The sequence below is a fragment of the Sabethes cyaneus genome, chromosome 3 (assembly GCF_943734655.1).
Source record: "Sabethes cyaneus chromosome 3, idSabCyanKW18_F2, whole genome shotgun sequence".
Classification (NCBI taxonomy): domain Eukaryota; kingdom Metazoa; phylum Arthropoda; class Insecta; order Diptera; family Culicidae; genus Sabethes; species Sabethes cyaneus.
In genome coordinates, this window is record NC_071355.1 from 52,645,812 (window position 1) to 52,659,123 (window position 13,312).

The window sequence follows — 13,312 nt, forward strand, 5'->3', positions numbered from 1 at the left end:
TAATTAGTAAAAAACTGAAGTAGTTAGCATTTACATGTTTTTCTGCTAAACCAACTAACAGTAACATAAACTCTATCTACTCCAACTTTTTGTAATGTATTTCTTATCGATTCAAAGAACATTTTTAGAGTTTTGAAATGATAAATTAAAAAAACTCTTGCATTTTTGGTGTGTCACTTAACATTTTTTCGCGATTTCGTCAGAAAAGGGCCATAACTACTTTTTTTGCAAGATCCAATTTTCAAGACGAAACCATTCCCGTTGTTCAAACGAACTTGGAATAAAATGTTATTGCGATAGCAATCCAAACAAACCGTTCAACCGTTGTTCATTGAGCTAGTAAACGCACCCGTTTTTAATGGGTTACGCAAAAAGGCATAATAACGTCAGGTTTATTGGGCGTAATAGTTTTTAAATTCGGTCGGTATGTGGGTTAATGCTTTGCAACGAATTGTTGCGCCCTATCTTCTCACTCACAGCTTTGTGGCCAGCCGCAATGCCGCCCGCCGTGACGGCCAGCTTACTGCCTGTCGTCGTCGTCGACATCAGGAAGTTGGCTTCCAGTCAATCAACAACGGAGGTATCTCTCTGTGGCTGGACACACTCATCACGGACGGACGGATGGACGGACGGATGGACGGACGGACGGACGGGGATCGGACGGTATCGTGGTCTATTCAGCTGAGGAGGAAAACAACAGTTTTTGTGTGTACGGGTCTAGGCGATCGCACCATTCAGCGCCAAGCTCAGAGCTCACCATTGCTCAGGGTCAGGCACGGACTGCGTGAGTGGATTTTTGTGTTGTGTATTTTTTCAAGAACAGACATTAGCTTACTGCGTGCCTGCCCTCTGAGACCTCTGTAGATGGCGTGCTCTTCGACAGAGGTTTGCAGAGAGATGGCGAAATCAGTGCTTATTTACCCTATCCGAAGGTTTGACTTACATATCTTATAGAGATGACTTGTGACAACCAAATACATATACCTAATGATAGTGAGTGCGAAGCCAATCTTTCTAAAATAATTTTGCTGCCTGAGCCTACAACGACACAGAAACAAAACATATTTAAAGATAATAAAAAAACATTACGATGGTATTATGGACTAATAAATAATTGCAAACTTATTCAAACGTATACGTATCAAACGTAAAAAAAAGATCCGTTAAGAGCCGCATTTAGCATTTAGTCTGCTATTTATTGTTTTACATTTTACTGGAGGACTCAACGCCCGTCACTACGCCATTTTAAAAAGGAATATGAGTACCCAACGTTACAGCTTTGCTTGTCCGTAATCATCCAACCAACGTAATAAAGCTGCATCTTTGAATAACCAAGATACTTTCAACTTATGGTGCAATTTTCTAAAGACGAGCCGTTTCGACGACTGCGCTGCTGTTTCAATGGAAATCTGCCAGGTCCTTCAAGACTGCTTCTATTAACATAGGTAACAGCCAGCACCGTGATAGTGAAAAAAAAAACTATCAAAAGAAAATAAAGCCGCGGAAACTTGTGCCAGCGCTCGACGCTTCATATTCGCTATCATTCTTTTTATGCGCGAAAGTACGTACCGCACAAAACGAACCACGTATAAACGGTTAATGATTGTGAAATTGAACTGAAACGAATATGTAAATTATTGAAGTTATTTAACTATTAAGGAACTAGGTTGACCCGTCGTGGCTAATCACGATACCGAAAGCTTTGAAAACACAGTGAACTAAAACTCAGTGGCACGTATTAAAATTACTCCATCAAATAACTTCAAACTCTACAATATGTAATGACTTAAAACATACGTGTAGTTTATAGATTAGGAAGAACAGTTTGAAAAAATAATCAATTTTCGATAGGAAACTTAGATTCGTACTCGCCAAAACCATGATTGCAGAAAAAATAATTACAAAACCAACCTCATCAGTAGCAGTAGCCAGCAGCATAGAGCCGGGGTGACTCATCCTGTTTCAAGCGGCCGTCTCCATTCAACTCGAGTTGGGCACACTTTCGACCTTGTCGAACCATTTTGCACGTTGAGCCCCTCTGTTCCAGGTGCCGATGCCGGTCGGGTTATGGAAGGGAACTGTTGTCGTCGCATTGTCGTCCAGTATCCTTACGACGTGTCCGGCCTACCGTAGCCTAGCGACTTTCGCCAGATGTACGATGGAAAGCGTTCCAGGGCAGTGACTGTAGTTCGTGATTCATACGCCTCCGCTACTCTTCGCTTTCAGTGTGTATTCTGCCAAATATCGTTCGCAGCAGCTTCCGCTCTAACACGGCAAGGACGCGTATATTCTCCGCGAGCAGCGTCACGGTTTTAAGTCCATAAAGAACTACCGGTCTAATAAGGATGTTGTACATCGTCTGCTTTGAACGACGGCGTATGCTTCTTAATCGTGGCGTTTTACCCGATTTCCCGCTTGAATTCGCCGTTGGATCTCCATACTAGTGTTATTGTAAATACACGTACTCATCTACCACTTCTAGTTCGTCGCCGTCAACGGTTACCGGTCAACGGTCCGTGGGAGGCGCGGTGTTAGTTCTTTTAAGAAAAACAAGCCTCTTCCATTTCATGTAACGGGTGGCGACTAAAATTTTGGAATTTTTTTCTCAAGTGCTTATAACTCTTAAACGAAACATCGGACCACGAAACAATTCAATAGTGATATACTAAGCAATAATACCTTTCAAATGAGACTAATAGTGCATAAATCGGTTCAGCCATATCCGAGAAACAGGCGATAGAAAATGAGCCGCACACACACACACACACACACACACACACACACACACACACACACACACACACACACACACACACACACACACACACACACACACACACACACACACACACACACACACACACACACACACACACACACACACACACACACACACACACACACACACACACACACACACACACACACACACACACACACACACACACACACACACACACACACACACACACACACACACACACACACACACACACACACACACACACACACACACACACACACACACACACACACACACACACACACACACACACACACACACACACACACACACACACACACACACACACACACACACACACACACACACACACACACACACACACACACACACACACACACACACACACACACACACACACACACACACACACACACACACACACACACACACACACACACACACACACACACACACACACACACACACACACACACACACACACACACACACACACACACACACACACACACACACACACACACACACACACACACACACACACACACACACACACACACACACACACACACACACACACACACACACACACACACACACACACACACACACACACACACACACACACACACACACACACACACACACACACACACACACACACACACACACACACACACACACACACACACACACACACACACACACACACACACACACACACACACACACACACACACACACACACACACACACACACACACACACACACACACACACACACACACACACACACACACACACACACACACACACACACACACACACACACACACACACACACACACACACACACACAGACATTGGATGGTAAATGGTTGAATAATACGCTCCAGAACTACCACGAAGTTCCACAGTCTCTTATTTAGCAACTCCTATCTCTACCTCCTCGTGGATACGTTCCTTAGTGGAAATCGGACAACCGGTGGAAACTAACGGGTGGCAACTAAAATTTTGAAATTTTTTTCTCACGCTGTCAAGACAAAGATACATGGAGAAGATCTGATTTACCAAAATTAAAGATACATTATCCATTGTTGAAAAAAAATTAGTGTGCATTTGAAAACAATCCGTAATCGGCTGTTCGGCGAAACTTTCGTTTGACGTCGAAACAAGAGCGTTGTACAGCCTTCATGTCAACTTTACGAATGGATCTCTTGATTCTACCAATCAACTGTTTGCCATTCGTGGCTCTCCAGTTATTTTTGTACACCAAGGAACTCAAAATCCCGAAGAAATCTTTGATTGGGCGCACTGCGACAGATTTTTCGGGTCGTGGTTCTTTGATAAAAATGGGATCGAATGGGTATTCAGGAACGATTGTGTTTTTTTGGCGTAATGCGATGATGCTCTATCCGGTCAAAACACGTATTGTCCATCTGTATGATGTTTTTGTAGAAACGTCGTTCTGCGTCCGTAATTTTGGCCGGTCTTTCACTAGCTTGCTTGCGAATAGTTTTTGGGCATCTTAAGATACTACTGGTAAACAGTCGAAGCCGCAATATATTTGCTTTTCAAATGTTGTACCGTATACTTGTTGCCGAGATTTCTGTTGCAGTTCGTTGAAGTGTACAACGCGCTCCCGGAATGCTTCTTGTTTCGACGCCATTTTTAGCAAAACTGGGCAAGCATAAACAAAACAAAAAATATTAACAAAAAGAGGAGAGAGAGAGCTAACATATACATACTCTCATTTCTCTCTGAGCTCGTTTGTTGTTGAGCATAAGGGTCGCGAAAAAAACCAAAATTTTAGTTGCCACCCGTTAGGGTCGTATGCGGACAGAGAAGGAGACACTCATGCGAAAGCTGGGGTTCTGGTGCAATACTTCTGGTAAATACTCAGCCTCAAACGGAGCCTGTGGAGTACCAGAGCTCCCTCCACAGTAATCAGCCCTTACCGCATCATGAGGGGCTCTGATGTGGTGGACTTTTCTTTCCTCTCAACTCGTGGGATTCTTATGGAAAACAAAAGCAAAAATACAACAAGTGTAGATGCGGTGGAAAACCCGTTCGCGAGAGGAGGCATCCAGCGTTCTTTACCAAGGGTGGAGAAGGATGCAACTAGGATCGCTAGTGTGGGTGGCAAAGGCAGCGGTATGCCTACCACGCCGAACACGGCGATGAACGGCCCAGCGATAATCAGGGCGATGGAGAAGAATAGAGACGCTGTACCTAAAGTGGTAGCAGCGTCACAGCAGCTCGATATAATAATCGAGTTCACGTCAGGTCGCTGCAGTTTCTCCAAGGACCAGAGCTTGCTCATGCTTCGGAGAACCTTGAATGCAGCGACCAAAATGCACAACGACCTCGTGGCGTGTGCATTCGAAGGCAGTACAGAAGGACGCCTGCCCGTTGACGAAGCGTCGCAACGCGGCCCAGGAGGCCACGGAAAGCGCTACCAGCAGCGGTAAGGTGTCCGCCAAGCGTCTGAGACAGTCCCCGGGCGATTGCACCCCTGGTAGACCGAAAAAAACGCCTGATCGGTAAAAACCCTCAGGCTAGCGGGTTGGCAGAGCTAACCGATGAACCAGCAGCGGGAAGCTCCAAGACGCGTGGCCCGTGGACCGAGGTTAAGGCCAAAAGGAAAGGCGGAGGAGGCTCCACCTAAACCGGCAAGGAAGCGAGCGAAGAAGGGCGACGCTCTTATCCTGAAAACCGACGGATCGAAATACTCGGAGGTTCTGAAGGCCATGAGAGGAGACGCCCTACTCAAGGATCTGGGCGCGGACGTGCGGAGCATCCGCCGCTCACGCACGGGAGATATTATCCTCGAGTTAAAGAAGGACGCCACCAAGAAGAGGTCCGCATACAAGTTCATAGCGGAAGGAGCGCTCGGGGACGGAGTGCAGGTACGTGCTCTCACACCAGAAGTGACTCTCCAGCTTAAGAACCTGGACGAGATCACCGAAGTACGCGAGGTCGTACAAGCTCTCAAAGAGCAAAGTGGAGTGGTGGTGGCAACCGAGGCGGTTCGCCTACGCGAGGGTCCGGCCGGAACCCAGGTAGCCACCATACGACTTCGGCTGACTGACGGAAACGAAGCCCTGAAAGCTACTAGGCTAAAAGTGGGGTGGTCGATAGCCCACTGAGTGTGCTCAAGCAGTCGGAAGCTTGCTTCCGGTGCTTCGAGCACGGACATAAAGCCTAGAACTGCATGGGGTCAGATAGAGGCCAGTTGTGCAGGAGATGTGGCAGTGCAGGCCATAGAGCAAGGGACTGCGGGGAGCCTCCCAAGTGCCTGATTTGTACCGGTAAACGGGACGCAAAGCACGTAACGGGAGGTCCAAGGTGCCCGGCCGGTGTGCCGGCGACTAAAGCCACGTTCATAGTGCAAGCGACACAACTCAACCTGAACCACTGCAGCACGGCTCAGCAGCTGTTACACCAAGCAGTTTCTGAGTCAGCAATGGACATTGCCATAATCTCGGATCAACATCGAGTCCCTGCCGGAAACGGCAAGTGGGTCTCAGATAGGTCTGGGACATCGGCTATATGGACGACAAGCAGGTTCCCGGTTCAGGAGGTTGTGTGAACTGCAGACGAGGGATTTGCGGTTGCCAATGTGGGTGAAGTGTTCTACTGCAGCTGTTATGCTCCGCCGAGTTGGCATATCGAGCAGTTTACGCGGATGGTAGACCGAGTATCAGTTGTGCTGACTGGTCTAAGGCCGGTGGTTGTGGCGGGCGACTTTAACGCTTGGGCGGTAGATTGGGGAAGTCGTCGCACGAACCATAGGGGTCGGATTCTGCTTGAAGCTCTGGCCAAGCTTAACGTAGATCTGGCCAACGTCGGCAACACAAGTACCTTCAGTAGGAACGGTGCGGAGTCTATCATCGACATGACTTTCGGCAGTCATGGTCTGACAGACAATGGCTTCACTCACAGTGACCATCAGGCGGTCCGCTATGGTGTCGGTCAGATAACGAGGCGGCAGGCGGCGAGTAGGGCCAACACTCCAACCACCCGTGGATGAAAGACATCATACTTCGATCCAGAAGTATTTGTGGAAGCGATCCGAAGAGAGTGCGGTGATCGCGGTATGCCCGATCCGAACGCTGATCATTTGATTGAGGTAGTGTCGCGAGCGTGTGACGCTGCCATGCTTAGGAAAAGCCGACCTAGGTATGAGAGGTCACTGGCTTACTGGTGGACAGCTGAAATTGCGGAACTCCGCGGAGCGTGCTTTCGTGCGAGGAGAATTATGCAAAGAGCTCGTTCGGGCGAAGGTAGGGCTGAATGTCGAGTAGCACTTGTTGCTGCACACGCAGTGCTTAAGAGTGGGATAAAAGCTGGTAAACGAGCCTGCTTTGAAAGGTTATGTGCTAGTGCCAATGCGAACCCGTGGGGTGATGCCTACAGGGTCGTAATGGTAAAGACCAAGGGCGTGATGGTGCCCGCAGAGCGATCGCCAGAGATGCTGGAGCAAATCATCGAGGTCCTCTTTCCGCGCCACGAGCCAAGGCCCTGGCCTCAAGGCGCTGAATCGTCCCTCGGCCGACGTTCCAGTGTCTCAGACCATAGCCGACCATAGGTCGGCCCCCAGCCGAACATCCAAAGTAACGTGGGCGACGGCGGATTAGAGGTTGGGGAGGAAGCGACGGTTACGAATGAAGATATCAATGAGATCGCTAAATCCCTAAAGGTGAGCAAGGCACAGGGACCAGACGGAATCCCGAATTTGGTCATTAAAGCGGCTATTTTGGAGACTCCCGAATTATTCGGAGCAGTAACGAGTAGATACCTGTAAGATGGCCACTTCCCGGACAGATGGAAGCGACAGAACCTGGTCCTATTGCCGAAGCCGGAAAACCCTCCAGGTGTCCCCTCGTCATATAGGCCAATCTGTCTACTCGATACTGCCGGCAAGGTGCTGGAGAGGGTTATCCTTAACAGACTCGTACAGTACACGGAGGGTACAAACGGTCTGTCAAAGAACCAATTCGGCTTCCGTAATGGCAAATCTACGGTGGATGCCATCTTGTCTGTCACTAAGACAGCCGAGGTGGCAATCCAGCGTAAGAGGACGGGTATCCGCTATTGCGCAGTTGTCACGCTCGACGTGAGAAATGCATTTAATAGCGCTAGTTGGGACTCCATAGCTAACTCGCTTCGGAACGTCCAAGTGCCGGTGTCGCTGTACAGGATTCTGCAAAATTATTTCCAGAATCGAGTGCTATGCTACAATACGGAGGAGGGTCAGAAGTGCGTTCCAATCACCGCAGGGGTTCCGCAAGGTTTCATACTGGGCCCGGTGTTGTGGAACGTCATGTATGACGAGGTGTTGAAGCTAAAGTTCCCGGTAGGGGTGTTGATTGTCGGCTTTGCGGACGATATCACCTTGGAAGTCTACGGTGAATCTATCAGAGAGGTTGAGTTGACGGCTGCCCACTCTATAAGCATTGTTGAAGATTGGATGCGATCCAGGAAACTGGAGCTAGCGCATCGTAAAACGGAAGTTATCGTGGTGAACAATCGCTAGTCGGTGCAGCAAGCAAATATCAGCGTCGGGGACTGCACTATTACGTCAACGCGGTCCTTAAGACTCCTGGGAGTCATGGTCGACGACAAGCTCAAGTTCGGGAGCCACGTCGACTATGACTGCAAGAAGGCTTCCACAGCTATTCCGGCATTGTCTCGTATGATGTCTAATAGCTCCGCGGTACATGGCAGCAAGCGAAGGCTATTAGCTAACGTGTCCAGTCCATACTCAGGTACGGCGGGCCGGTGTGGTCATCGGCGTTAGATACCAAAAGTTATCTAGCCAAGCTGGAAAGCACCTATCGTCTCATGTGCTTAAGAGTGGCGAGTGCGTATCGCACAGTTACACATGACGCAATCTGCGTCTTAGCGGGTATGATGCCTATTGGTATCATCATCAGCGAGGACGTAGAGTGCTTCAACCAACGTGGAACTAGAGGCATACGGAGTACCACAAGTTCGGCCTCGATGACCACATAGCAGCGGGCATAGTCTAATTCCACAAAAGGCCGGTGGACACATCGACTTATCCCGGAACTATCCGAGTGGGCCAACAGGCGCCATGGCGAAGTCAACTTCCACCTGACACAAATTCTGTCAGAGCATGGTTGTTTTAGACAGTATCTGCACAAGTTTGGACATGCTTCGCGGGCGTGAATGCGTGGACGTTGAGGAAACTGTAGAACATGCTTTCTTCATAGGCCCTCGCTTCGCGGGCGTGAGAAGCAACATGATGGCAGTGAGCGGACAGGACACTACTTCGGATACCTTAGTCCAAAGGATGTATTCTAGCTCGGACGTCTGGGGAGCGGTCAATGCGGCTGCTACCCAGATCGTACTGGAGCTACAAAACCGCAGGAAAGCCGATCAACGGCGAATAAACAGCCTAACTACCATAGTCCAGTAGTTATCTAAGAGTGTGCGTTAAGCACAATAGCCCCTGCCTGAAGTAATACCGATAAGGTGGTGCCAGGGGGTATTGAGGCTGGAGACTCGAGTAGGGTTTTAGTGGGTCTGGATCATCACGCCCCAGTAGGGGGGTCGGGATACCAAACCCTACTCCCTGAGTTGTCTTCTCAGGTGTCTGATAGCAGATTTCCCTACTCGTTAAAAATAAAAAACAAAAAAAAAAGAGATGTAAACTCGTTGAACTGTAAAAAATATGCTATCTCTAAAGAATGCAACATAATAATATTACATTTATTTATTTTTTTGCCCATTCAAATTTCGAAAATTTTTGAAGGGGGGGGGGAGCGATAAACTTTTTTTCAAATTTGTATAAGCCTAATTTAAAAACCTCGAGAAAAGGCAATCGAGGGTGTTTAACAGAACTATCATAGATTTTGGCGACCAATAAAATATGCTAGAATGATGTTGTTTTTTGTAAATTTTACGATTGTGTAGTTTTACAACTAATATTCTCTCATCTTCGCAGACAAATTGTCATTGATTAAAAACATTCTTCCAGGTTTTCAAGAATAAATTGGTTATATGCACTTTAAGCTAACCTAATGAGTTATCCCGTTCGAATCTGGTTGTTACCTGTCATCGAATGATTTATTTCCGCTCATCTAATTCAAGTCAAGCATTTTTTCAATTCAACACCAGGGTGGCAACAAAATCTGTTTGAATATGTATTACTACGCCACAAACAACGCCGTGATTCATTCATTATGTCACCCAATCGAATTAACATATCACTGTTGGAAGCGACGATAAGCATCAGTCAACATGATTCACTATCAATATGCATGCCCTTTCGTTCGGTGCCCAGTACCGGTCGTGTCCTTCTGCTTCCTTCTACTTACCCACAGCATGTTATCGAACGACTGATGCTGCCTTTGAGTTCTGATACACTGCAAAGGCAAACTGCAGACAGGTAGCGAGTGGAGAGTGACAAAGAACGAACTATTAGTCAGCGAACCTTCACAGCTGCAACCCGATGCAACCAGGCAGTAAATGGATGAAAGCTTGTCACAAGTCGGAAGAAATTGAGTCACAAATGCTATCTATAGTTCCATCCAATATGCGCCTGTATATGCAGTAGTTTTCCGCTTCGGTTCTGGCTCTGGGCTGGAAGCAGTTTTATGGCACGGACGGCAGTGACGACAGAAATGCGCCAGAAATAAACAACAAAGAAAGTTCCCTCGACATGATTGTGTAGGAATCAAATAATGTTTCCAGCATAATGTTTTTCCCATCCACACTTCGTAACCGTGTGCAGCTCAGAGCTCACACGTACAAAGCCTGAGACTAAGAGAGCGCAGTAAGCAACCATACACGTAATAATAACCATGAATGGGTGATCCCAAATGAGGCAATCGTCGTGCATCGCGCGAACAATGAGCATTTTAATTCCAAAACCGCCGGACGGTCGGACGGAATGCCGGATCGGTCTCGGATTGGAACACTCCACCGAGCTAGTAGAAGTAGATGCACTAATTTTCAGACCAAGTTGACTCTGCCAAAATGTTCCCTAAATAGGCCAAACTTTAGTCGATTAAGCAATACTGGCACTGGCAATCGCTTCGCTATTTAGCTGACGACGACGACGATGGAACGTCGCGATGCGATGGAGAGCTCGTGTCGGTCGAGCAGTCGTCGTGTGGCGACTTTTCCCCTGCCCGCACCCGCACCACAGTGGGCCCAACCACAGCGCTTGAACCATCGCATCATCGGAATCCAAAATCGTTCTGCACCAATACATACAGTCTGCGCGGTGCCTCACAGCGGACTCAAAATTGACAAATGTCGGGTAAAATGATGAATAATGAAACTATGTTTAGGATTGAACAAAGATCTACATTCAATTTTTTTCGAATAATATTTATTATCCTATGATTTGTCAAATAAGTCAAATATGATAGTTCACAGAACTATTTTCATTAGTTGACCGCAATAGACTTCCGGCTTGAACCGAGTGGTTATGCTTTGTTTACTTTGAAATTAAAACAAAGACTTAAAACAAAGGCGTGAAGACCACAATTTAGTTGTTCAGCAAAAATTTCTTCCGTTCTATGATAAGCCGCTAGTAATCAACCGATTCTCAAGCGATTGATTGACCTTAACTCGATCTATGGCGAGTCGATTCGTCGATTCGTAGGATTTTGATTGACTCGATCCATCTTAAAGATTTCTAAGCCAGAAAATATAAACATTGCATTGTTTTAGCAACTCAAAAATTTGATGATTTGATAGTTGAATAGATAGTTGAAACATACCTGATTTTCGGCTTTTTGTCCCTTTACGTTTTGTCCCACCCGGTTTGGATACTATAAACACTTTTATTTTAGTATTTCGTCTTTTGGCAAAACGAACCCAAAAGAATTATTATTTAATTTCTTTACTGCTAACACCAGATAAGTATGTTCATATCGCATAATCTGAGTAATTATAAATTGTTGCCGAGTTATTAAGTAAAATTTTTGGAATTCACGGGAGTTAGCAAGTCCAATTAGGCCATTGCAAATAATTTTTAAAGTTTTTGCCACCCCCCACCGATTAAAAAATTGGCTTGAAAATCGGGGGGCAAAAAAATAATTTGTATGAGTTGAATTTTTTATTGTAAAATCAATTGTCTGTGGGCTCTACAGCCTAAAAAACTCGAAAAATGAGTGTGCGACTTGAATTAACGCTTTTAGCACGAAACAGAAATGGAAATTCGAACAATGGAATTTCCGAAAATAGGCCAAAAAAATTTTTCTTCGTTTTTGTCTATTTTTTGTAGATTTCTGCATGGAAAAAAAATGTAATAAAGAAAGGAAGAATAGATTTGGTTTTCACGTTTAAACTTTAAATAAAAATGCTTAAAACCCTTTTTTTTGCTCGATTCAAAAATCTCTTTGTTTTTTTCGCCCCCCCCCCTTCAGTGTTCCAACACCGGATGGACAAAAACTTTATAAAATATTTGCAATGGCCTCATTGAAATGACCATAAAAGTGCTAAGAAAAGTACAAAAGATAATCAAACCGATTTAGAGCTAATTTTTCTAAGCTAGTCCAACAAAGAATAATTCTTACTCGGTTTGTTTATAATTTTTCCTGTGATGTTTTCTGTTAATTGATTCTAATGAAAATGGTTAAAAACAATCCTTTTTCCTGATACAAATAAATCACAACCATGACAAGCCACCATTAGCAAAAAAAAAGCTACAATGTCACGATCCTGCCAGGAGTCGAACCTGGAATCTTCTGATCCGTAGTCAGACGCGTTATCCATTGCGCCACAGGACCTCGTTAAAGAGGGCTATGCTTGTATGCGTCCAAAATCTATCCCGGCAACATAATGTCCTTGTCCCACTGCCATACGGATACGTGGGCAAATCACCCTCCTTGACATTCGCCTAATCTAATCACCTAATCGACAGTGTCAAACCGCCGCGCCGCATATAGAATTTAATGAAATTGGCTCATCGACAAGCTCGCGAGGATGCGCGAGGGGAAAAAAATGAGCACCACTTTTAATTCGTTTCGTTTACCCTCATGCAAATGACAGAAAAATAATCTCCATTTTCTAGTACATAACATAGCCATACACACTCTCATTTACTGTATCATTTTACCATCGAACTGAACTGCAGAGCTAGCTGCTGCTCTGTTGCTTTCAAGTCAGTCCGCCGCGCCACCAACGTATTTCTTTCGTATTATTTTTTTTTTCTTTCTTTGTCGAATCAGATCGTTCAGCTTTCGGTTGGTTCGAACCTAACCGGGCCAGACAGAAGCGAAACGTAAAGAACGCAGGCGGGCGAACCGCCGGCCGTCGAGCAAGCAAAATACTGCAAACAAAACCAACCAACCTGAGGTGGCCGATGATGACGGGCGGCTCTCTCGCTTCTCGGTTGTTGCTCGCTCGGTCGTTAGTCGTTTGCAACTCAACTCAACTACCGCTGCTGCTGCCACTCTCTTACTCGCGGCAAACCCGGCACACCACACATAGAGCAGTCAGCACAGCAGAGTCTTGGCTTGGGTGTCGAACGATGCCTGACTGCCTGGCCTGCCTGCCGTAGAGCTG

General features: G+C 46.2%; 1 non-coding gene across 1 annotated transcript; it reads right to left on the reverse strand.

The window, feature by feature from the left end:
• Positions 1–12,461: 12,461 nt before the first annotated feature.
• On the reverse strand, positions 12,462–12,534 carry Trnar-acg (transfer RNA arginine (anticodon ACG)). The gene has a single exon. It is a non-coding gene; the product is annotated as a tRNA-Arg (tRNA).
• Positions 12,535–13,312: the final 778 nt, after the last annotated feature.